Here is a 26107-nt window from a genome sequence, read left to right as displayed (position 1 = left end):
GGTCAATCCACCTAAACAGCACATCTTTGGACTGTAGGAAGAAACCGGAGCACCTGAAGGAAATCCACACAGCTGGGGCTGTTTAGCACAGGGCTCAATCGCTGGCTTTTAAAGCAAACCAAGGCAGGCCAGCAGCACAGTTCGATTCCCGTAACAGCCTCCCCAAACAGGCGCCGGAATGTGGCGAGTAGGGACTTTTCACAGTAACTTCACTTGAAGCCTACTTGTGACAATAAGCGATTTTCATTTTCATTTCATTCATTTCAGATATGGGGAGAATGTGCAAACTCCACATAGTCATCCAAGGCCGGAATTGAATCCGGGTCCCTTGGTGCTGTGAGGCAGCAGTGTTAACAACTGTGCCACTGCTCTTGCATCTTAACTTTTAAGCTTGAAGGCAGCTGGAAATCTTCTCGGTAGATGCTGAATTGGTCTTACACTGTCATCTGCTTCTAGATGATATTCCCCAGTTAGACATCCCAACCCTGTAAGCACTTTGTGCTGCTCTAGGATCTGTTCGGCGGTCAATGGTTTTGGGTGCTGTGACACGTTGTAAAGGTCTGTTGGCACATTCAGGGTTACCAGTCCAAATTTTCGACTTACTTCAGCTAAAATGGGAGGCCCCTGCATTCCATCCATGATCTGGAAATTGAGATCTTCCTTCTTGTTGTTGCATTGGACAGTCAGACTAATTTGTTCTCTCAGTATCCATATTGTGCCATCGTGTAGCCTCAATCTTACTTTTGAGGGCTTCATTTTCGGATTGCCGTGTTGAACTCCTCGCACAAATCTGTGAAGGTTAGGACAGTGCAGTGGTTAGCACTGCTGCCTTAAGGCACCGAGAACCTGGGTTCGTTCCCAGCCCCGGATCACTGTCCATGTGGAGTTTGCACATTCTCCCCCCCCACCCCCCCCCCCCCCCCCCCCCCCCCGTGTCTGCGTGAGACTCACCCCCACAACCTAAAGATGTGCAGCGTAGGTGGAACGGCCTCATTAAATCGGCCATTAATTTAATTTTGTTTCAATGATCTGTGATGGTCATTATGTTGCAAGACGCACCAGTGTCTATTCAGCATTTTTTTGTTCACCCGATACTCTCCCTCTGCAGTCATCAGGGTAGCAGTCACAAACAATTTGTCGCATATAGACTTGACTGAACCAACATGGTGTATGGTTCTTCATCAGACTTGCCTGCTGATGCCTCTCCAATGGCCACCTGTATATCCTTGGTTTGCTTTTTTGTCAGCAAACACTTGTGTGTGAAATGATTCTGCTTCTTTCAGCGACAACTCTGTTTTCCCCCATGCTAGGCAATCCTTCTTTTCCTTTGTATGCAGTCTCCATTGTATTGTCATCCTGCCCTTTGTCTGTGATTGCTTCTGGACTGTCTCTCAGCATATCTCCTGGTCTGCTCTGCCATTCATATGTTCCAGCTGACATTTCACAACCTCTGCTTTTTGGCACATGTCCATCACTTCATTTAGTGTCAGTTCCTCATTTTTCAGTAGACATGCTCTCATCGAGGGGTCTCACATGCCTAAGACTAATCCATTTTTAAGCAGGTTATCTTTTAGCTTTCCAAATTCACATGATCCTGCCAGTTGCAATACTGCCATCATGTACCATTCAATGGTCTTGTTTTCACTCTGAACTCTAGTGTTGAATGCATACTGTTCATATGGATTCAAAACATGTGTTCAAGGGATTCAAAATCTCTGCTGTCTGTTCACTTTGCTCATCAGTTAGATTGAGACTTTGTAGCAGTCCCTTTCCAACAATGTTAAAAGTGTGGCTTCTCTACCAGTTCAGGCTTGTTAATTAAGTCTGTTCCAGTCTCATAATTTTGTCATTGTAAGTGGATTAACTGCCAGTTTTGCCACACATCATTTTTAAATTCCAATGGGATTTAAAAATCTACTCAGCCATTTGCACTCATTCAGTAATTTACTTTCATATTGGTCTGTTTTCCCGTGACCTTTTTAGCAGCTTTTTTGCAGCTATGAACCGTTCTGAGTCACTGGGTTCTCATCCCAATATATAGGCTGATACACGAGCAGCAAATTGGTTTCCTGTCCATTAACAGAGTAGCCTACATGGCCTGTGCAGTGAAGCGGGCCCCGTGTCATGATCCATTTCCTTCAGCAGTCCCCCATTTGGTGCAGTCTGCAGATCATGTTTCAGTTTAACAGATGCTCCTTCACACTCCCATTCCAGTTCCAATATGCCCCTTTCAAATAGCAGCAGAGTTCTCTGTAAATTAATTTCAGTACCCAGTCAGACCCAAAATGGGCATTAAAATGTTAGGGAGTTAGGACGCAGCAATTTTCATGAACTGCTCTATTTGGCTTCATCTATCGTTGTCTGATTACCAAGCCCAGAAAATGCACATCCCTCTGCCCCACTTGCTTGTGGCCCCTGCAGAGGAAGTAAGCACAGAGGTGCCTGGGGATATCAAGAAAGTAAGATGAAATGGTGTGCTCGTTCTGCAAAGTAGGTGGATATTATCTGGGAGAATTGTTGGATAAACTTTATGTTCTTGGACATACTTTATCGCAATAAGGGAACGTTCACCTCCTGGATTTACCTTTAGTCTAGTTTCCTTCAATAGCTTCAACAATTAATGCAAAAGATCCCAGTGCTAGACTCTGATTTTTGTAAGCAGCAGTAACTCACCTATAGATTCAATGAGCCGATCAGACTGGCTAAAATCCTTTCGGCACCCGGCCATATATTGATGAAAAATGCAGGGGTTGTTGAGGATCCCTAGGGCAAACACATCCATGTACACTGCTGTTCCTTAAAGATAAATGTGAACTTAATGTTGGCCCTCCCTCTGAAATGACATAGACCAGAATCCACGAGAAATGTCGAGCACAGGGCCAGTGGTGCAATGGATAACGTGTCTGATGACCGAAAGATGGAGTGCCATCAGGTGTAGTTGTGATCAAGCCTCCCACTGTTGCGACACTGGGTGCACAGGTGGGGATATTTCTATTCAATATGTTGCAGTTAATGGTCATTCTCCATAACCCTTCTGGTTTGCTCACTGGCCAGGTAAGAGTATTTGTTTGAGTCGCTTTGGGTTGCAAGACCCCCTGTTCGATCAGGAATATTATCACTCTCTATAGGTCCATTTCAGCTTCATGTGAGTACATGTACTGCTTCCATTGTCATACACAAGGATCCCCTTCCACCTCCATTTCCACAGGCATCATCCTCCAGGGGTAGTGCTGGTGGGAGGTGAACGTTCCCTTATTGCAAAAGAGTATGTCCAAGAACATAAATATTATCCAACAATTCTCCCAGACAATATCCACCTACTTTGCAGAACGAGCACACCATTTCATCTTACTTTCTTGATATCCCCAGGTACACTCGGTGCTTACTTCCTCTGCAGGGGCCACAAGCAATTATTACCCATGTGTAATATTATATTGTTGCCAAAATTCAATCAAATTCCAATGCTCTGGGTTGATCTTATTTAAGGAATGTGCATTCCCATTTAGCTTTTAAATCCCCACCAGAAAATCTAGAGGTTTAGACACTGCCCCAATCTGTTCAATATGAAGAGGGGTCCTACTCAACCAAGCTGAGTGCACTGTGTCTGGCTGTCTATCACCATATGAAAATCTTCCATGTCCACAAGGTAGCATCCCTTATTTTTTTCTACCCAGACATGGAAAGAGGTTCAGCCCCATTCAGCAGACTTAAGTGGCCATAAATACTCAAGCTGTGTGCAGCTCCCTTGTTGGGAGTTCTGGATCAATTCTTACTCCCCTCCCCCAGGAGCCTTATGTATGGGTCCCAATATTACCACCTTCTTGATTGCCTTTACTAATGTTTGCATCATCTTGTAGCATCATAGAATCCTTACAGTGCAGAAGCAGGCCATTCCACCCATCGAGTCTGCACTGACCCTTGGAAAGAGGACCCTCCCCAGCCCCATATCCCACCCTATCCCTGTAACCCAGTAACCCCACCTAACCTTTGGATATTAAGCGGGAATTTAGGATGGCCAATCCACCAAACCTGCACATCTTTGGACTGAGGGAGGAAACCGGAGCACCCGGAGGAAATGCAGACAGGGAGAGAAAGTGCAAACTCCACATACACACACAATCACCTGAGGCCGGAATTGAACCTGGGTCCCTGGCACTGTAAGGCAACAGTGCTAACCACTGGGCCACCGTGCAAAATTGACATCTTCTATCTCCATTTTAGCCTTTCTGCTTTTACCTCAGCACACTTACAGTATTAGAACATAGAACATAGAACAGTACAGCACAGAACAGGCCCTTCGGCCCTCAATGTTGTGCCGAGCCATGATCACCCTACTCAAACCCACGTATCCACCCTATACCCGTAACCCAACAACCCCCCCCCTTAACCTTACTTTTATTAGGACACTACGGGCAATTTAGCATGGCCAATCCACCTAACCCGCACATCTTTGGACTGTGGGAGGAAACCGGAGCACCCGGAGGAAACCCACGCAAACAGGGGGAGGACGTGCAGACTCCACACAGACAGTGACCCAATTAATTATCAAAGGATTGCTCAGGCTGGAACTTTCCCCATGCTTTCCTCTTTGTTTTTTTTACACACTCAGACAAAATGTCCAACTCCTTTACAATTGTAATGCCAGTAAACATCAAAGAGCGTGGTTAGATTGTCTCTTGTTGGAAATGGTCATTGCCTGGCACTTATGGGGCATGAATCTTACTTCCCATTTGTCGGCTTAAGCCCGGATATGCTGTATTTGGACATGGACTGCTTCATTATCTGAGGAGTCATGAATGGTGCTGAACATTGTGCAGTCATCAGCGAACATTCCCACTTCTTACCTTATAATGGAAGGAAGGTCATTGAGGGAGCAGCTGAAGATGGCTGGGCCTAGGGCACTACCCTGAGGAACTCCTGCAGTGATGTCCTCTAACCACCATAACCATCTTCCTTTGTGCCAGGTATCTAACCAGCGGAGAGTGAAATGCTGCCTTTATATCTCTTCTTTCAGTTCTTCCATTTGGCTTGGAAGTGCTGATGACTCACAGCCTTACATGACTCCTTTCACAAAATGCTAAATGCAAATTTGGCGTCTTCTACCTCCCTTTTAGCCTTTCTGCTCTCACCTCAGCTCATTTACATACTTCTTTCAATTAATGATATTTTTGTTGAAATTCTATCCACTGTCTTTGAAACATTAATTTGTACACTGGTGTTTCTCACTTACTCTCTCTGTTCCTCTAATTGCCATAAAAGGTGATTCATTATTGTCTCCATATCAATGGCCTTCTTTTGTAATTCTGCCTTTTCTGACTCCATTTGCCTTATCCTTTGCTCCTCATTTTGCAATTACAATTACAAACTCTAACGCACATGGCTTCCATTAACTGCAGCTTTGCAAGAATGTTTGCAGGCCACTCCACCACCTTCACCAGCAAGTTTTCAGTCTTGGTTGTTTCTTTGAAGTAAAGGCCTAAAACCTTGGTTTTCCCGATTACATACTTACTGAGTAAATCCTCCCTGGTCTTGCCCTCAGATTTGCCTTTTTCCTTTGATTGGCCATTGTGTCTATTTACTTATTCTCCTGGCTAAGTTTGGCCAATTTGTAACATCTGAGAAGGTGGTAATCACATTTGACACAATTTCACCACAAATCCAACAGCTTCATTGCCAAACGCTTAAAATTGAAAACAACAGAGTGCCTTAAAAATAGTTAGACGAGGTTGACTAGTTAGTCAGAGGAGGTTCATAAGAATGATCCCAGGAACGAAGAGCTTGTCATCTGAGGAGTGGTTGAGGACACTGGGTCTGTACTCGATGGAGTTTAGAAGGATGAGGGGGGGATCTCATTGAAAGTTACAGAATGTGAGAGGCCCAGATAGATTGGACGCGGAGAGGATGTTCCACTAGTAGGAGAGATTAGAACTCAAGGGCACAGCCTCAGACTGAAGGGATGATCCTTGAAAACTGAGAAGAGGGGGAATTTCTTCAGCCAGAGGGTGATGAATTTGTGGAAGTCATTGCCGCAGATGGCTGTGGAGGCCAAATCGCTGAGTGTCTTTAAGACAGAGATAGATAGGTCCTTGATTAATTGGGGAATCAGGGGTTATGGGGAGAAGGCAGGAGAATGGAGCTGAGAAACACATCAGCCATGATCGAATGGAAGAGCAGACTCAATAGGTAGAATGGCCTAATTCTGCTCCTATATCTTATAACCTTATGGACTGCAGGCTAAGTGGATCCAATCAGACCAGGACCGATTGGCTCCAAGTGGAACTTCTCCTGTTAATGGTCACTCGCCCAACGACACCATCTCGATGAGGGTGTTGAACCTGATTTTATACATTTTCTGCACGGCAGCTACTCTTGTGCACAATCACACTGAGCCACTCAATTGACAGTCTCAGATTGGATTGGCTGCATGGCAACCATTTTTGTGCTCAAGCCCTCTGAGCCACTCGACTAGCATTGTCTGATTGCCTTCTGGAAGGTGTGGAAACATATTCCGTGAATCGTAAATTCATTCCCACAGCAAATTTAAGCAGGCCTTAAAACATGTTCTTTCTTACTGGATGAAGCTAACCTGAGGCCCAGGCTGCTTTCATGGTCAGTCCACAATAGATTAGCCCCGGTGAGCTGCCAGTGCTGAATGAGCGCCGATAGATAGGTCATTGATCGGGGCCATGTGAAGTCTGGCTGCTCTTCCAAGAGGCTCCATCAGATGTAGGCCCTTAAAGAGGGTGCTCCAGTGGCTGTGAAAGGACATGGAGTGTCATCAACGAACTGAAGGATCATTGGCAAAGCTCGACAAGAAGATTTAGAAAAATAACCTGCAGCAATTCAGCACCTCGTTGCTCAGTTGCACTCCAGCCAATGGAAGATCAGGCATTGAACCCCAATTTATACATTCTAAAGAGGTGTGGTGGTATGATTAACATAGCTGCCTGCCATTGGTGCAGAACACCGGCTTACCATTGGCCCTGGTCGGTCATGTGCCTCTCGACCGATTGGTTGAGACCAGTCATGTGACGGCTCCCCGATTGGTCGAGAGGCTGAGTTAACCCCGCCTCCAGGGCGAGGTATAAATACCCAGTACGCCCGGCGGTCGTCCATTTACTGTAGTCAACCGCAGGGCTAACATCTAGCTTATTAAAGCCTTACTTTTGTACAGCAACTCGTCTCGCGTTCAATTGATGGTTCATCAAGAGGTTCATACCTATTTCAGGTGGGGTTTGCTGCCTGGCAATAGGCAGCCTATTGATAGCTCGTTCTAAAATTGGGCCAGGACAGCGTTCAGCCAAAGGTGAGCATCCCTTCAGCTACCTCCCACCCTAACCGCTCTGAAGAACATCCAAATTTTCCAGACCTGACAAACACACAAGCCTGTTCTTGAAAGTTTAAATGACATCAGAAGCAAAGTCCAGGTGATTTATTAAGACCCCGTGCAAATCCAAGGTTGTGTCGCAGACTTGTAATTCACTCCTTGGTTGTTTGCAATTTATGTAATATTCTCTACTATCGCTGATTTATTTTTCAAGAAAATAAATTTCAAATGGGTCACCAGCTGTGGGCTGACAGCACTCTGGCGTGTTGGCTGCTGGCCAGTGCAAAGATGGCATGACTCACCGTTGGAGATCTAGTTTCTGTGCCTTGGTGACATCATTACTGAATTTTACAGCATCGTGCGATTAACACAGGGTATTAGAGTTGTAACCTTTTGTAATGTCATGACTGAAAATTATAGTGTCACATAATTAACAGTAGGGCTATCATGAGGTTTTGTTCAGCGTATACATATTCATATTTACAGTCTGCTCCCATATCTGAGAGAATCTTGCTGTGAAAACCATGGAGCCCAGGCGTGCGGATGGAGTAAAGACACAGATAAGCCGGTTTCTCACAGAATGCCGCAACAACTCGAGGGTTAAAAAGACGGAAATCTCCGAAAAGATGACTAAGTGTCATTTCCGGCGGGAAGGGCGGTGGGATCCTGATCACATCCACCCACACTTGGTCATTTTTTTTGAAAGGGGACGGGTTTTGCACCGGCTGGGAGAGGGATGAGGACTCTCCGGCAGGACCGTTTCCTCAGAGATTGGGGCGTCATTTTCAAAAGGCAACCTGATATCAGAGTCAGGTGACGGGACACCCCCCTCCCCCCAAGGGCATCACAAACCCCCGCAGACAATAGGAGCATCTTTCACGACAGAGGGGCGAAGGCCCACACACCACAGAGCATGAGGGTGTCCTGACCCACCCACCCCCAAGTCAGAAGCATAGATCCCCTCCCCGCAGCATGTCAGAGGCATCTTTACCCACCCCCACCCCCAAGTCAGAGGCATAATTTCCAACCTCCCCCAGTCAGAGGAATCATTCCCCCCCCCCCCCCCCTCCAGTCAGAGGCATCATTCATCCCCAGGCAGAGTCAGTACTCCCCCCCAAAACAAGAGAGAGATACTTGCAATGAGATCAAAGGACCTGGCACCTTCAGGTAACGCCTCTTGGCAGTGACCAACCCAGGGCTCCAAAAGCCTCCAATGTCAACATAATGTCTATCTAGAGAATTAAACAGTGTCTGCTTTGAGCTCCACATTGAGGGACCCTTGGGATTTTAATTTCTGAGTTGCGTCAGCGTCTTCAAAGGGTGTAAACCTGCAGTACAGGAATGCTATTCCAGCATAAGAGGTTTAAAACAACCCACTCTGAAGAAAGCAGACAGACAGAGCAGGAAGGACATCAGAACAAAATAAAAGCCTCTCTGAAAAAACTACAGCTAGAAACAACATCTGCTCAAAGGAGGAAGCACTTCAGAGTTAATGCATCATGAAGAGCTATAAAAACAAACAAAGCTAATCCCTACTTTAGAATAGTATGAACCTGTCAATGAAAAGGCTTGTAAAAGGCAAGAGACTCTGAAATTGAATGTAAACAATGCAGTTCAATGCTTTTAGGCTTCTCAGTAAGCCCAGAGTCTTGAAAAAGTTAAATTGGAAAGAAATTGACCGTGAAAAATTACTTTAAATGTTTACAACACATCAAGGGGAAGAGATTTATCTACAACTAACAGCTCTTTCCATTGAATCCCTACAGTGCAGAAGGAGTCCATTTGGCCCATTGGGTCTGCACCAACCCTCCGAAAGAGCACTCTACCTAGGCCCACTCCCCTGCCCTATCCCTGAAACTCTGTGCATTAGTCATGGCCAATCCATCTAACCTGCATACTTTTGGAATGCAGGAGGAAACTGGAGCACCCAGAGGAACACGTAAAGTCCACACAGTCACCCAAGGCCAGAATCGAACCTAGGTCTCTGGTACTGTGAAACATCAGTGCTAATCAGACTAAACAGTGGCACCAAGCCTCCTTATTTGCAATTGATATGCTGAAAGAGAATTTAAAGATTTTCAACACTATACAGGGAAGACTTGACACACAACCCCCATCCTGAGAAAGACCTCTGACCTGAAATCTTCTAGCCCAAACCGAGCAGCCCCCCGAAAGACCCACTCAGCATCCATAGCACCGGGTTATAACTTTTAGGGATGAACAATGATTTCCGCCTGGCTGCTGAGGGGGTGGGAGGTGCAGAATTCTGGGAAGCCGCTGCATTCAACTTTAATTTCACTAATGAGATTAAAATATATGCAAAACATTTGTGATAAGGTTATCCTCCTTTCTGGGAGGGATCCTGATTTCACCAACTGGAGCGGGTCAGGAGAATAGAAAACATTTACGGCTGTAAGGATCCTTCCTGTTGACTCCTTTTTACCCCTTTATTTTGCCATCATCATTTTTGATCCGTGGATGCATCATGGACTTGAGTCTTTAAGTCAAATAGCAGAGAGGATGAGGAATTCAAAAAGCTGTAAAACATTGTATATGGTGCTAGCTTTGGATAGCAGAACCCAGACTCTGTGGCACCCAAGAGATGGAGCGGGACTCGGTTCGATAGGTTGGCTGGTGGCCAATGAATTGGCCAGAAGGCCATATTCTGCCCAGTAACAGGTAATGACTGGATCCTGCCTGAGTTGGATGATATTCAAAGACCTAAGAAAAAGCAGAGTTTGAATCCTGGGCACTAAAAGGACCTGCTCTCTCTCTAACTCGTGATCTCTCCAGAATTTATTTCTGAAACAGCAGAGACCTGAATGAATCTACAGTGAAAATCTAGAACTGAAAGCAAAGTTTGAAGAGACGAAAGATGCTGAAAACAACCATCTGAAACAAAGACTCTTGGTGGGGATTCTCCAAAATTCCAGCTAAGTGTTTCACACCGGCGTCAACGGACCTCTTGGCCCAGCGATTCAGTGGGCACAGGGGGCCAGCACGGCGCCGGAGAGCTCCATGCAGCTCCAGTGCCGATAAGCGGTCCTGCACTGTTGCCACGTGTCCACGCTGGTGGCCATTTCCACGCTGGCGCATGTGCATGGTGGCTATTTCTGCGCCGGCGCAACATGGCATAGCGACACAGCAGGCCCACATGGAAGAATGTAGGCACCCCCCCAGATTGCACGCGGCCGCCAATTGGTAGCCCCCAATCACGGGCATGGCTGTCATGGAGGCCGCCCCGGGAGTCTGATTGCCCCCGCCCCCCCCCCCACCAGGACTGCCACCGCAGCTATATGTGAACCACGCTGGCGGAACGTGGCGGGTCGATCGTGGAGAATTGTCGCGGGGGCCTCTTTCAACGGCCCCCGACAGGCGCCACGTTGACCAAGTGCGTGCACGACTGCCGCCGATTCTCCAGTCGCCAGAGAATCTCGTCCCGGTGTCGGAGCGGCGTGGTGGAAATTCTCGGCGTCAACGCCGGCGCAGGCTTGGAGAATCCCGGCACTTATAGAACAGTACAGCACAGAACAGGCCCTTCGGCCCTCGATGATGTGCCGAACAATGATCACCCTACTCAAACCCACGCTATACCCGTAACCCAACAACCCCCCCCCCCCCCCCCCCCCCGAAACCTTACTTTTAAGGACACTACGGGTAATTTATCATGGCCAATCCACCTAACCCGCACATCTTTGGACTGTTGGAGGAAACCGGAGCACCCGGAGGAAACCCACGCACACACGGGGAGGACGTGCAGACTCCGCACAGACAGTGACCCAGCCGGGAATCGAGCCTGGGACCCTGGAGCTGTGAAGCATTTATGCTAACCACCATGCTACCGTGCTGTCCTTATCTTTTATTTTGTTCATTATTATTTTTACACGCCTCGCCTCTCCTCTGTGTTGGTGACTTGAGTGTGTGTGCAGAGGATGGGACGAGTTTAAGTGGGAGGGTTAGGAATTAGATATTAGTTTAGCTGTTATATTTGCGGCATATTTCATTATAGTTATTAATAAACTTAATTGTGTTTAAATTTTCAAATCTTGTGACTGTAGCTATTAGGCAGCTAAGGGCCAAAGACCTCGGGTGTTTTTCTAAGAATTATTGGTTCATTTGTTTATGTTGCGACTCAGGGTCAAGGGGGGCTGGAATTGACCACACCCTATCCCAAGGTGTCATAACACAACTCTCCTGTAATTCCCCCGACACCCCGGGATTTGCACCCCGTGCAAAGTGGCCAGACAATCTCCCCAAAAATAGTCTACGCCTGCTCCTATGTTGCTAATTGATGGCTAACCACCCGCTTTCTTACTTGCTTCAAATCTTTCTGTCCATTACTCCCTTTATTGCCTCTCATTTTATATATTTTATTGATATTCATTATTACTTGTTATATCTTGTTACATATTATGTATTACATCTCCTCTGCTTTATCACTAGGTTGAAATCGAATCTCCTCCAAAATTATTCTTTCCAAGGACGTTAAAGTTGTGGAACTCAGTTTCTCTCCTACAGTGTACAAACTCTTAAAACAAATTGTTGTTTAGCAATGCACCATGATGTACATCATTATTGTTGAACACTGCAAGTGCTCCAGTCCATCATCTAGATTTTTCCATGCTACTTACACTGTATTAAAAGTTTTATGCTCATGTGGTCTTCTCTCTCACACAACTTGGCTTCCTAGTGTCACATTTTTTTTTTAGCTTTTCTAATTTTACAAATTCCTATGTCGACATTAATGCATTTTGCCCATGTAAACTCATCATTCTTTGATGCACAACAGGTAGTATCAATCACGCAAGATGTTGATTCAGAGTAGTGCATTGGGGTCTTTGCACATGTCTAGACAGAGTCTTCAGGAACTGTTTACATAGGAAGAGGGACAATTTGGGCCTAACATTCCTCTATGTCAGCGAAGACCCACAGCAAGTTCAGCTTCTGGCATGTGAGATACGCATCTCAAGACGACTTTGTCATGGTTCCAAACACTTCGGCATGCAACACAGAAGGGTTTCCTCCAACAGTTTTGTGAGACAAAGCTGAAAGGTGGGCTTATGGTGAAAAAAAATGAAAGCAATTTACAGGAGGGAAGGTTTTTCCCACACTGACTCTCCTGGTGGGGAAGTCACAAGGTGCATGGACTTTTTGCTAATCTCTCGCATGAAGTCCTGACTTGAAGGCACCCCATTTTTCAAGCCATAACCTTCTGATGCTTCAGGGACTGTTGTTCCCTTATGTGTTTTGCACCACAGAAAAACAATTAGTCACATCACAGGTTATAAGCATTCTAGAAATTCCAGCCAGTTGGCAGATTTACACTGCAGTAACTCAGCTACACTTGAGATTACTTAATCTACCCAGAACAAAGGCCATCAAGTGCATCTTGAGCAACAGATTCTAAAATGGTGATCAATCAGATATGTATAAAGCTTTATAAAGCCTCAGCATTGTGTCTTAGGGCTCTTAGGGCTTACGGCTGGTTTAGCTCAGTGGGCTAGACAGCTAGTCTCTAATGCAGAATAAGGCCAGCAGCGCGGGTTCAATTCCCGTACCAGCTTACCCGAATAGGCGCCGTAATGTGGCTACTAGGGGCTTTTCATAGTAACTTCATACTTGTGACAATAAAAGATTATTATTATTATTTTGCAACACAAATTTCAAGATAACTGTTAAATTTTATCAGAAGGAAAACGGTTCTTTTTTAACCAGATTGTTTATAATAAATTAAATTCTATCGGTTTGGGACAAATATGGATAATTGTAAAATTCCTCAGTTAGAAGATGCAACAGTTGCAAGGCATTGTGTAACAGTGTCCACTCAGAACTTTGTATATCCGCTATGATGGAGGTCCGCCACTTTTTACCCACTCAAATTTTTCTCCAACACTTAAAGCAACCACACAAAGCTGGACCATTCATAGGCAGCTCATGCAATCGATGCCACCTTACTTGTTCAGGTTCCTGTTCTCACCAACATGCAAGCATATGAAAAGGAGAGAAAAAGAGCAGATCCCCATGTTACCAATGGAACCCTCCTTGTCTCATACACTTCTTATACTTACAGTAGAATTTTAAATTACATATTAAAACATGAATGTATTTATTTTGCATAGAGAATAAAGGAATGGCTATCGGCGCTTATCATTAATACTGAGAGAACTGAAGAAGAACCTTTGTCATCCATACAAATGCATCTGAATGTGGAAATCCAGACGTTGCTATCAGCTACTCAAAAGGTACCCCATAACAGTGCTCAATGATAGACTCCTGGGGCACATGCCAACACGTTCCCTGTTAAAGTTGCCATATAAAATTAGGGTTGGTCCATTCAAGAATAGGTACATTTTTAACTGTTGACAACTACTGGCATTGCAAATTTAATTTTGCAAATGTGGAGCCTCATTCTTTCAAAAGTGAACTAGTGTTGGATATTTACTAAATACTTTTTTCCATTTTTTTTCTCTCTCTCTCAATATAATCTGTATTTACTAGCTTTTAATCTGGTTTCGTACAAGATTTAAACCTAATTTCTTCTTTCTGATTCGACTGAACACACTACAGTCAATCTGCCAGGTCAAAGGGCTTCATTCTTTATTACCCAGCTCACTGATACCAAAGATCGCTTGTAAAGAATGACATACTGGATCAGATATTGGATTGGAAGAAGACTAAAACTATCTTAGGCTGTTCAGGAAATAGAACAGAGAGTTCCACATTAAAAAAAATAACTTTTTTTAAAGAAAATAACTAAAGCCCAACTTTTTACAATTTGTAATGAAACCTCATCAATATATTCCCAACCTTTAGATACAATTTTCTTAATTTACTTGGCAATCTTGTGATTGAATTTAATTAAATCCATTAACTCAATTTGGAAGAACTTGGTTTTAAATCCGGCAACCCGATTGTACACAATTATGTTCAATTGCATTCTTTTTGTGAAAGTTGTAAAGGTCAACTTCATTCAATACAACACCTCAGGCTGGAAGATTTAATAAGAGAGATTATTTCAAGACAGTTCTAATCACAAAAGCTACGATGAGGACAAGGACAGATTACCACATCAAGCTCACTAAATGGCAGAACAGACTCGAAAGCAAAGTTGCAGAAAAGGCTTGAGGAGCTAAATGGCTTGTTCCTGCTCTTGTGGTGAAATCAAGAGGAAGAGAAGTAGGACTTGATTTTAACGCCAAATCCACCTTACCCTTCCCTCAACCTACCCTATCCAGCAGAGGGCAGCAGAGCAGAGCTACTGATCAGCTGTTCTGGGGAAATTTGCATACATGCAGTGCGGTCAGCCTAAGTTGAAGGTGGTTTGTGGAGGGGCTGTTGTCAAGTGACAGTTAAACCCAAAACACTTCATCAGTGTTTCCCACCCTACCTCCTCCTCTAACCAAAAAAAACCCACGGTTGTTGGGAAGCGGGAGCAGAGGCCTGTAGTGAAGGTGAGTGAGTGCCTTTAAATTTGCTTATCTTTCAGCGGGAGCAGGGTTTGAGGTGATATCAGGTAAGCTCTTCCTTTCTTTTTCTTTTTCTTGTTTTTTTTTAAATCTAGAGGTGATGTCAGGGAAGGCAGTACAATGCTCCTCCTGCAGAATGATTGAGGTGAGGGACGCCGTCAGTGTCCCTGCTGATTTCATCTGTGGGAAGTGCACCCAACTCCAGCTCCTCAAAAACCGTGTTAGGGACCTGGAGCTTGAGCTGGATGAACTTCGGATCATTCGGGAGGCAGAGGGGGTCATAGATAGGAACTTCAGGGAAGTAGTTACACCAAAGACTGGAGATAGATGGGTAACTGTAAGAGGGACTGGGAAGAAGCAGTCAGTGCAGGGACCCCCTGCGGTCGTTCCCCAGGGTAACATGTATACCGTTTTGGATACTTGTGGGGGGGACAACTTACCAGGGGTAAGCCATGGGGTACGGGCCTCTGGCACGGAGTCTGTCCCTGTTGCTCAGAAGGGAAGGGGGGAAAGGAGTAGAACATTAGTAATTGGGGACTCAATAGTCAGGGGCACAGATAGGAGATTTTGTGGGAGCGAGAGAGACTCATGTTTGGTATGTTGCCTCCCAGGTGCAAGGGTACGTGACGTCTCGGATCGTGTTTTCCGGGTCCTTAAGGGGGAGGGGGAGCAGCCCCAAGTCGTAGTCCACATTGGCACTAATGACATAGGTAGGAAAGGGGACAAGGATGTCAGGGAGGCCTTTAGGGAGCTAGGATGGAAGCTCAGAGCGAGAACAAACAGAGTTGTTATCTCTGGGTTGTTGCCCGTGCCACGTGATAGTGAGATGAGGAATAGGGAGAGAGAGCAATTAAACACGTGGCTACAGGGATGGTGCAGGCAGGAGGGATTCAGATTTCTGGATAACTGGGGCTCTTTCTGGGGAAGGTGGGACCTCTATAGACAGGATGGTCTACATCTGAACCTGAGGGGCACCAATATCCTGGGGGGGAGATTTGTTAGTGCTCTTTGGGGGGGGGTTTAAACTAATTCAGCAGGGGCATGGGAACCTGGATTGTAGTTTTGGGGTACGGGAGATTGAGAGCATAGAGGTCAGGAGCACAGATTTGACTTCGCAGGAGGGTGCCAGTGTTCAGGTAGGTGGTTTGAAGTGTGTCTACTTCAATGCCAGGAGTATACGAAATAAGGTAGGAAAACTGGCAGCATGGGTTGGTACCTGGGACTTCGATGTTGTGGCCATTTCAGAGACAAAATAGAGCAGGGACAGGAATGGTTGTTGCAGGTTCCGGGGTTTAGGTGTTTTAGTAAGCTCAGAAAAGGGGGCAAAAGAGGGGGAGGTGTGGCGCTGCTAGTCAAGGACAGTATTACGGTGGCGGAAAGGATGCTAGATGGGGACTCTTCTTCCGAGGTAGTATGGGCTGAGGTTAGAAACAGGAAAGGAGAGGTCACCCTGTTGGGAGTTTTCTATAGGCCACCTAATAGTTCTAGGGATGTAGAGGAAAGGATGGCGAAGGTGATTCTGGAAAAGAGCGAAAGTAACAGGGTAGTTGTTATGGGAGACTTTAACTTTCCAAATATTGACTGGAAAAGATATAGTTCGAGTACATTAGATGGGTCGTTCTTTGTACAATGTGTGCAGGAGGGTTTCCTGACACAATATGTTGACAGGCCAACAAGAGGCGAGGCCACATTGGATTTGGTTTTGGGTAATGAACCAGGCCAGGTGTTAGATCTGGAGGTAGGTGAGCACTTTGGAAACAGTGACCACAATTCGGTGACCTTTACGTTAGTGATGGAAAGGGATAAGTATACCCCGCAGGGCAAGAGTTATAGCTGGAGGAAGGGCAATTATGATGCCATTAGACATGACTTAGGATGTGTAGGTTGAAGAAGTAGGCTGCAAGGGTTGGGCACACTGGATATGTGGAGCTTGTTCAAGGAACAGCTATTGCATGTTCTTGATAAGTACGTACCAGTCAGGCAGGGAGGAAGGGGTCGAGCGAGGGAACCATGGTTTACCAAAGAAGTGGAATCTCTTGTTAAGAGGAAGAAGGAGGCCTATGTGAATTTGAGGCGTGAAGTTTCAGTTGGGGCGCTTGATAGTTACAAGGAAGCGAGGAAGGATCTAAAGAGAGAGCTGAGACGAGCAAGGAGGGGACATGAGAAGTCTTTGGCAGGTAGGATCAAGGAAAACCCAAAAGCTTTCTATAGGTATGTCAGGAATAAAAGAATGACTAGGGTAAGAGTAGGGCCAGTCAAGGACAGTGGTGGGAAGTTGTGTGTGGAGGCTGAGGAGATAAGCGAGATACTAAATGAATACTTTTCGTCAGTATTCACTCAGGAAAAAGATAATATTGTGGAGGAGAATGCTGAGACCCAGGCTATTAGAATAGATGGCATTGAGGTGCTTAGGGAAGAAGTGTTGGCAATTCTGGACAAGGTGAAAATAGATAAGTCCCCGGGGCCGGATGGGATTTATCCTAGGATTCTCTGGGAAGCCAGGGATGAGATTGCTGAGCCTTTGGCTTTGATTTTTAGGTCATCATTGGCTACAGGAATAGTGCCAGAGGACTGGAGGATAGCAAATGTGGTCCCTTTGTTCAAGAAGGGGAGTAGAGATAACCCCGGTAACTATAGGCCGGTGAGCCTAACGTCTGTGGTGGGTAAAGTCTTGGAGAGGATTATAAAAGATACGATTTATAATCATCTAGATAGGAATAATATGATTAGGGATAGTCAGCATGGTTTTGTGAAGGGTAGGTCATGCCTCACAAACCTTATCGAGTTCTTTGAGAAGGTGACTGAACAGGTAGACGAGGGTAGAGCAGTTGATGTGGTGTATATGGATTTCAGTAAAGCGTTTGATAAGGTTCCCCACGGTCGGCTATTGCAGAAAATACGGAGGCTGGGGATTGAGGGTGATTTAGAGATGTGGATCAGAAATTGGGTAGTTGAAAGAAGACAGAGTGGTAGTTGATGGGAAATGTTCAGAATGGAGTTCAGTTACGAGTGGCGTACCACAAGGATCTGTTCTGGGGCCGTTGCTGTTTGTCATTTTTATAAATGACCTAGAGGATGGCGCAGAAGGATGGGTGAGTAAATTTGCAGACGACACTAAAGTCGGTGGAGTTGTAGACAGTGCGGAAGGATGTTGCAGGTTACAGAGGGACATAGATAAGCTGCAGAGCTGGGCTGAGAGGTGGCAAATGGAGTTTAATGTGGAGAAGTGTGAGGTGATTCACTTTGGAAAGAATAACAGGAATGCGGAATATTTGGCTAATGGTAAAATTCTTGGTAGTGTGGATGAGCAGAGGGATCTTGGTGTCCATGTACATAGATCCCTGAAAGTTGCCACCCAGGTTGATAGGGTTGTGAAGAAGGCCTATGGTGTGTTGGCCTTTATTGGTAGAGGGATTGAGTTCCGGAGCCATGAGGTCATGTTGCAGTTGTACAAAACTCTAGTACGGCCGCATTTGGAGTATTGCGTACAGTTCTGGTCGCCTCATTATAGGAAGGACGTGGAAGCTTTGGAACGGGTGCAGAGGAGATTTACCAGGATGTTGCCTGGTATGGAGGGAAAATCTTATGAGGAAAGGCTGATGGACTTGAGGTTGTTTTCGTTAGAGAGAAGAAGGTTAAGAGGTGACTTAATAGAGGCATACAAAATGATCAGAGGGTTAGATAGGGTGGACAGCGAGAGCCTTCTCCCGCGGATGGAGGTGGCTAGCACGAGGGGACATAGCCTTAAATTGAGGGGTAATAGATATAGGACAGAGGTCAGAGGTGGGTTTTTTACGCAAAGAGTGGTGAGGCCGTGGAATGCCCTACCTGCAACAGTAGTGAACTCGCCAACATTGAGGGCATTTAATAGTTTATTGGATAAGCATATGGATGATAAGGGCATAGTGTAGGTTAGATGGCCTTTAGTTTTTTTCCATGTCGGTGCAACATCGAGGGCCGAAGGGCCTGTACTGCGCTGTATCGTTCTATGTTCTATGTTCTATGTTCTATCCGTTCAGCATGAACCAGAGAGGGGACAATAAAATGCAGTGGGGAGCTGATACACGCCTTTTGTATCCAATGTAGCCAATTGCAATTTTAACGGTAGACAGCAATGAAATGCACTCCAAGTCAGCAGAATCTGATTTAAATTGGGACGTCAGACTTGGGTCATGAAGGCAATTTTAACATGAAGTGGGGCAAGGAAGATATGTTTTAATAATAATTCCTTACTCCGGGGTTTTCACTTGACCCCTGCCACCCTACCCCACCGAACCCCAATCCGACCCCAAGTTAAAATTGATGTTGTTTCAAATTGGGTAACCCTAGAGTTACAACTACCGTCAAGATAGAAATTTTAAGATTGTACTTAAATTGCCGGAATTCTCCGGCTGTTGGGATTCACTCTTCCCGCCGGCAGAGCACCCAGCCCACGGGTTTCCCTGGAAATCCCATTGACAAACGACTGGGAATCAGAGAATCCAGCGCATGGTGTGGTTTAAATTAAAACAGGAAAACAAAGGCACATCCCTCAAATCAGCTGCCAATGTGAAGCAATTAACTACAAAACATAGATGGTAACAACATGTTGGAAGGTGGCATTAAAAGCAGAAGGAATTGAAATGTAGGTTGAAGACATTGCTGTGCGAGGTTACAGCAGGAAATCATAGTTGTAATCCAATCTAAACTCGGAGCAGAGTAAGGTTAAAAACATCTACAATATAGCTGACAGTCAATCCATTGTGTGTGTTATTGGTTAATATGCATGCGTCAGATTCTGATGTTCATTACTTTTAATCGTTAGACATTTCAAAGAGCCCACTGGAAATAACGGGCGCGATTTAACTGGAAAAGATCTATGTCCGGTTTGGGGCGTGTTTTATGGGGTGATTCTCGATGGCTGGATCTCCGAGACACACCCAGCTATTCATCGGCACTTTGCCAGTTTTTCTGGCCTTTGGGAGTTTCTCTCTGCTGAGCTGCCCTTTGAGTTATTCCCTGCTGGCAAGCCCAGCCGGAAAGGCTCCTCGCAGATTGGGGCGCTATTTTGTCTAGCTGCCCTGACCTTTCCCCCTTTCCTTTCAGCCCCATCCCCCATTTTGGACCCTCTTTCCCCTCTGCCAACCTCGGGGAGGCCCCGGGAACACCCCATCACCAGGTGTGGTAAGGCCTCCACAGTTCGACCCCGAGCAGTTCTAACCTAGCATGCCAGCACTGCCACCCTGGCACAATGGAAATGCCCCTACCAGTCTGCCAGTATCGCCCAGACACCCTGGCAGTGCCAGAGTGGCATTGCCAGGGTGCCCAGGGGCACTGCCAGGGTGCCAGGCCGGTCGTGCCAAGGTACCACAAGGAGTGACAGGGTGCCACCTTGCCCTGTCCTCGACCGCCCGGAGGCGTCTAATAGTCTGGGAAACCTCCCCAGCTCCCATTCTGACATTTGGTCCACATTTGTGGAAACCAGTACCAAACAATGCCCTGGCAAGATCTCCTAGGCATGGCTGTTAGGGCCTGGGCGCTAGGAAAATCCAGTCAACACATGTTCATATCAGCTTAATGGTTCATTTAAATACGCTGAACTAGAGCACACCCAACAAAGGTGAGATCCAGATCGCAAAGTCTCATCAGACTCCGTTAACCCTGGCGAGGCGTTTCAAGCATCGCAAATCTCACGAGAGGCCTCTCGCGAAGTTCAACGGCCTCTTCCTGACACCAAGCCAGGTGCGATGAGGGCGTTAAACCACACTCAGTGTCCCGAAATAGAACACTGAAGGATTAGCAATTTCTTTTTTTTTTAAATAATTTTTATTCAAGTTGTTCAACAACAAATTTTCTCCCCACAATTTAAAACAAACAAGGCGTGTTTCCACACCAGCACAAGAACTCACCCCATAAAATAAATAATAACAAAAAACCAACAGCAATCCAAGAAAGAAGAAAATAACAACATAGCAAACCCACCGCCGCAAAAACAAACCCCCTAACCATCCCCAAACCCCCCCCCCGCAAGTTGCTGCTGAGACCGACCACTCTCTACTCCTTCGCCAGGAAGTCGAGAAAGGGCTGCCACCGCCGAAAGAACCCCTGTACCGACCCCCTCAGGGCAAACTTCATCCTCTCCAACGTGATGAACCCAGCCATGTCATTGATCCAGGCCTCCGAACTCGGGGGCCGCGTGTCCCTCCACTGTAACAGAATCCTGCGCCAGGCTACTAGAGATGCAAAGGCCAGAATGCCGGCCTGTCTCACCTCCTGCACTCCCGACTCCGAAGCTACCCCAAAGATCACAAGCCCCCAGCCCGGCTTGACCCTAGACCCGACCACTTCCGACAAAGTCCCCGCCACCCTCTTCTAAAACCTCTCCAAGGCCAAATAAGCCCAGAACATATGGGTGTGGTTCGCCGGGCTTCCCCTCCTTCCCCTCCCCTCTGAAGAACCGGCTCAACCTTGCCCCTGTCATGTGAGCCCTATGCAGCAACTTCAGCTGAATTAGGCTGAGCCGTGCGCAAGAGGAGGAGAAATTCAGCCTCTCCAGGGCGTCCGACCGGGTTCCATCTTTAATCTCTTCCCCTAGCTCTTCCTCCCACTTCACTTTGAGCTCTTCTACCAAGCCCTCCTCCTCCTGCATCAGCTGGTAAATAGCCGAGATCTTCCCCTCACCGACCCACGTCCCCGAAAGCACCCTATCTTGCACCCCCCTTGGCGGCAGCCGCAGAAACTTCGCCACCTGCCTCTTAACAAATGCCCTGACCTGCATTTACCTAAAAGCGTTCCCAAGGGGGAGGTTCCACTTCCCCACCCGCTCCTCCAGAGTCGCGAACTTCCCATCCAGGAAGAGGTCCCCAAATTGTCTGATGCCTGCCCTGTACCAACTCCCAAATCCCCCACCCGTTCTCCCCAGCCCAAAACGGTGATTGCCCCGTATCGGGGCCCAAACTGAGTCCTTCACTTCCCCCCTATGCCGTCTCCACTGTCCCCAGATTTTAAGGGATGCAACCACCACCGGACACGAGGAGTACTTTCCCAGGGGCAGTGGAAGTGGGGCCGTCACCAAAGCCTCCAGACTCGTACCCGCACAGGACGCCGCCTCCAATCTCTTCCATGCGTCACCCTCCCCTTCCGTCACCCACCTGCGAATCATCGCCACGTTCACCGCCCAATAATATCCACACAGGTTGGGCAGCGCCAGGCCCCCTACCTCCCTTCTTCGCTCCAAAAATACCCTTGGGGGCTTCCGCGCACACACGAACCCCAGAATCGACTTATTCACCCTTCTGAAAAAAGCCTTTGGGATCAATAATAGGAGGCACTGGAAAAGAAACAAGAACCTCGGGAGCACTGTCATCTTAATCGACTGGACCCTGCCCGCCAATGAAAGCGGTAGCGCGTCCCACCTCCTAAACTCCTCCTCCATCTGCCCCACCAGCCTCGAAAAGTTAAGTCTATGCATGGCACCCCAGGTAGGATTAGCAATTTCTGACTGACTTTGTTTTCCTTGACTGGCAAAGATATCATAGTACAGACTAAAGACACTGCTGAGTTCAACTCACATGATTTGACAATTGGATAGGATTTCATGGGCTGCAATATATTATTTTACAGATGCTACTGGGAAACGTCACAGTCTTATAGACTCAGAAAGAATGTTCTTCGTTGTTTGTGTTTTGTCACTGTTATGGGAGAGATGTTTTCAGAACTCCAAAATGTATCATGGAATTCAACCAACCCTCACCTTTAATGGATTGTTGCTTTTGAAGCACACGGCTTGTTTCCCAGGTGTAGTATTACAATTATGGACACGTGGTTTTTAAAACAAAACAATGTTTATTCCATGAACTCAAATTAACCTTTTAAATAAACATTGGATTTCTCAACACCCCTTACTTCAAAGGTAACCCCGAAAATAATACAACACTACCCAATCCTGCAAACTGTTCCTTTACACATCCAAAAGACTTAACAAACCTTCAAAAACAGACATGAGGTTACATTCAATATATTTATAGTCTTTGGATTTGCAGACATCAACAGACCAGCTCGGTGTTTCTTCCTGCAGCTCTCAGCAAAACACACAGACACTCCCAGCTGCTCTCTCAAACTGAAACTAAAACTCCCAAAAAACAGAAGTGAGCTCAGCTCCACCCACTCTCTGACATCACTATTTTCTTAAAGGTACATTGCTTAAACATCCATTTCTTAAGGCACTCTCACATGACATCACCAACTTTAAAACCTAACAGTTTATTGAACAATCTGTAATGTACAAAACATCAGTTATTTTGTACTTAGATTTAAAATACAGTGCAGAGATTATACACACTGGCCTGGATCCTCCGTTCTGGAGACAAGGTATTTCCCGCCAGCGGATAATCACGACTGGTCTCCGCTGCCACTAGGAGCAGCGTTCTAGTGCGAGTCTCTCTCCTTCACCGTGCAAATTTATGCATGGGGGGAGAGTTCGCAGATTCGGTCGGAATCCCGGTATAGGGCCGACATTTCGAGCAGGGGCCCGATACTGAGGTTCAGTAGCAGGTCCCACTCTTCCGTACAACACAGGTCCTCCCCCCCCCCCCCACCACGGGAATAATGAGTCACTCTCCCTCCCCCCACAGCACATCCACATGAGGGCCTAACCACAACAACTGAGCCCCACAGTGCCTCCCATCAGACCCCCCCCATCGGATTCCAACAGCGACCCCCCCCCTCATCAAAACCTCCATCGGAGACCGCCAACAGAACCTCCATCACAGACCCTCCCAGAGACATCCATCAGGCACCCTGTCTGAAAGCTGAAGCACAGTCCGGGCAGTAGAGTGAAAAATCATTGCATTGTCACTTATCCTTCCCCAGTCTCCAGGCTTGTCCTGCAGATCATTATGTGCTTCCCGCCCTGTGCTAGCAGGAACGTGCAAACAGCTGACATGCATTAATTAGAATGTGGAAGCCCAAATCACCACCCTCCCATGACCTTCCGACCCCCACAGCGGGAATCTCACTGGGCCTACTTTGCTGCAAGTGTTGACAAGCGCTGTCCTGGAGTGATGGAACCTGAGTAGGGTCAACGAGGTCAGCCCTTTGCTCACATGCCCCTCTGCCATTGCCAGGCTGCAGAGGGAGGGTCCCCCTAAGTCCAGGGTTGGATGAGTTCTGGCTGTGGGTAGATTGACCCTGGGACCCTCCCCCAGGATGGTCTGCCAGTTCCAGCCCTGGGCAACCTGAAATTCACTCTTGGCATGGAAGTCTCAGGCAGCCCTATATTCAAAATAATTATACTTGTCTGATCTGTTTAAACTCTGAAGTGGCTTCTCACTCTGAACTGCTCTGCCTGACAGCTAATGAGTAGATTAGACAGTTCATTGAAGACTCAAGCCAGGAAGACTTTTCCTTTCTCACATTTGCTCATTCTGCCAGACACTTTTAAAACTGCTGCTTGCTAGAAAGGCCACAACACTTGTGAAGGATTGAAAAGGATTGAAATCCCCTGAGATTCTTTGAAATGCCTAGTATTCATTGAATTTCACAGTGCTGTGTCATTAACTAGCCACTGAGTGACAGCTTAATGGTTTGAACATAGCTTCCAGGAAGTGTGTTTATCTTTCCCTTCACGCTTGAATACATCTGATTGATATCCATTCATCTGAATCGCAATGTTTATAAACATTCTTGTTCCTAATTGACAGTTGATCATCAATAATACTAAATGTTTTCTGTGATTAGTAAAGAGAGAGGAAAGCATTTAGTTGTTTTAAAGATCTTGCCTGGTCCAGTGAAGATATTTAAGCTCCCTTTGAAGGTGTCTGTACCGCCTTAGCTTTAAGACTTAGAGGCCATTGGATATAAAATTTGGCCTCCAGGCTGCTAGTTGGACACTGGCCTAACTTGCTTCTGAGGGTCCTGGCAATTATACATTTGTTCTACTCTGATTCTGCCTTCGGTGTATTTGGCTGTCTGCCCGTATCAAATTCCTTACCCGGGTACTGCCCCGGCACTACCAAGGGGCACTATTGGCAGGGCTTGAGTTGTGGAGCTGCAGGGTGGGAGGTGTGTTCATGGGGATGGGGGTTGTGCCATGTCCATGGATTGGGGTTCCCTGGGAGAGTCTCGTATCCATGGGAGGGGGGGGGAATTCCCTGGAGGGAAGGCTTCCTGGGATGACGGGGGGTGGGGGGCAATCCCATGTCTGTAGGACGGGGGTGGGTGGGGGTGGGGGGGGGTCTTTTTTATAATTTTTTAGATCGGGACACACTTTGAAAAGGGCGACCGATCTGCTGGGAACTGAGGGGTTGCTGGCAGGGCAGACTCATTCAGAACCCATCCTGCCACATGACGTCCTGGGACCCGACTCGCAACATTTTTTTAAAACTCGGTGTTTAAAAATCCAGCAGGAAAACCCGAAGGCAATGCTTTCAAAAAGAAAATCATAAAATTGCCCCCAAAGTTTATTTCAGCCTATTTATTCTGCCTAGTTTTAACCAAATTCATACCAAAAACTGTGCCACAGCTTTAAGCGATTCAGAATCAGCAGTTGTGAACAATAATCCGTATTGTTACGTTTTTACAAAGTACCATTCAAATTGTGTCAACTTCAGCTCATCCATCTCAATCAATGTAGCTGCAGGGCATGTGGCCGTTCTTTGTAATTAAAAAGATAATTACAGCCATTGATCCTGTTTCTCCTAATGAATGAAGGTTTGCAATCCTGTTTTCCAGCATTTCTTGATTTGAAGTTATGGAATTTAAATTCTTGCTCCAATGTCATTCTCCAACTTCTGCAGACAGCCTGACATATACAGGAATGATCTTCTGAAGGGTGGTGAGATGGCGGTGCGGTAGGTTCATTTGCCAACAAGAGCAAAATCATGAATAAAAAGGATAAAGTTGTACTGCAGTTCCTCAGATTACGCTTTGCACCCGTGAACACACCAATACAAACAGCAACAACTATGCACACAGCTCACAGTGTATTATGGGTGTGTGATCATAAACTCGTAAGGGCCTGAGGGAAACTGTGATAGTAAATGAGAACTCAAGTTCAGTCTTTCTGCCCAGCAACAGCAAAACACTGTCAGTTAGATACACTGTGCGCGCAGTGCCTGCACTAAACATTCTCACACCAGATATGGCATTTGTTGGATCTTATCAACAGCTTCTCCTTTCAATGCACACCAGACTGATTGAAATAGTCAGTTCTGCTTCAAAACAGAAGAATGTACATGTTACATTCTTACCCATCATCTGATGTTCTTAGGTCAGAACCAAATCATTTTATGGATTTTGCCACAAGCTCAAGTTTCAATTGAAACATAAAACACAC

The 26107-nt window shown here is 46.3% G+C and overlaps 1 protein-coding gene and 1 long non-coding RNA gene across 3 annotated transcripts in view; one reads left to right on the top strand and one right to left on the bottom strand.

The window, feature by feature from the left end:
* LOC119974885 overlaps positions 1–11902 on the top strand; it is a 34264-nt gene extending 22362 nt beyond the window's left edge. Inside the window, exon 3 of the long non-coding RNA XR_005462602.1 lies at positions 11771–11902. This is a non-coding gene — a long non-coding RNA (uncharacterized LOC119974885). The remainder of the gene's footprint in view (positions 1–11770) is intronic.
* Positions 1–26107, bottom strand: part of pitpnm3 (PITPNM family member 3) — an 856450-nt gene that overhangs the window by 562026 nt on the left and 268317 nt on the right. The gene's annotated exons all lie outside the window — the stretch shown is intronic.

Source organism: Scyliorhinus canicula, chromosome 12, assembly GCF_902713615.1.
Source record: "Scyliorhinus canicula chromosome 12, sScyCan1.1, whole genome shotgun sequence".
In the NCBI taxonomy this organism is placed as follows: Eukaryota; Metazoa; Chordata; class Chondrichthyes; order Carcharhiniformes; family Scyliorhinidae; genus Scyliorhinus; species Scyliorhinus canicula.
This window is presented reverse-complemented; position numbering and strand designations above follow the sequence as displayed.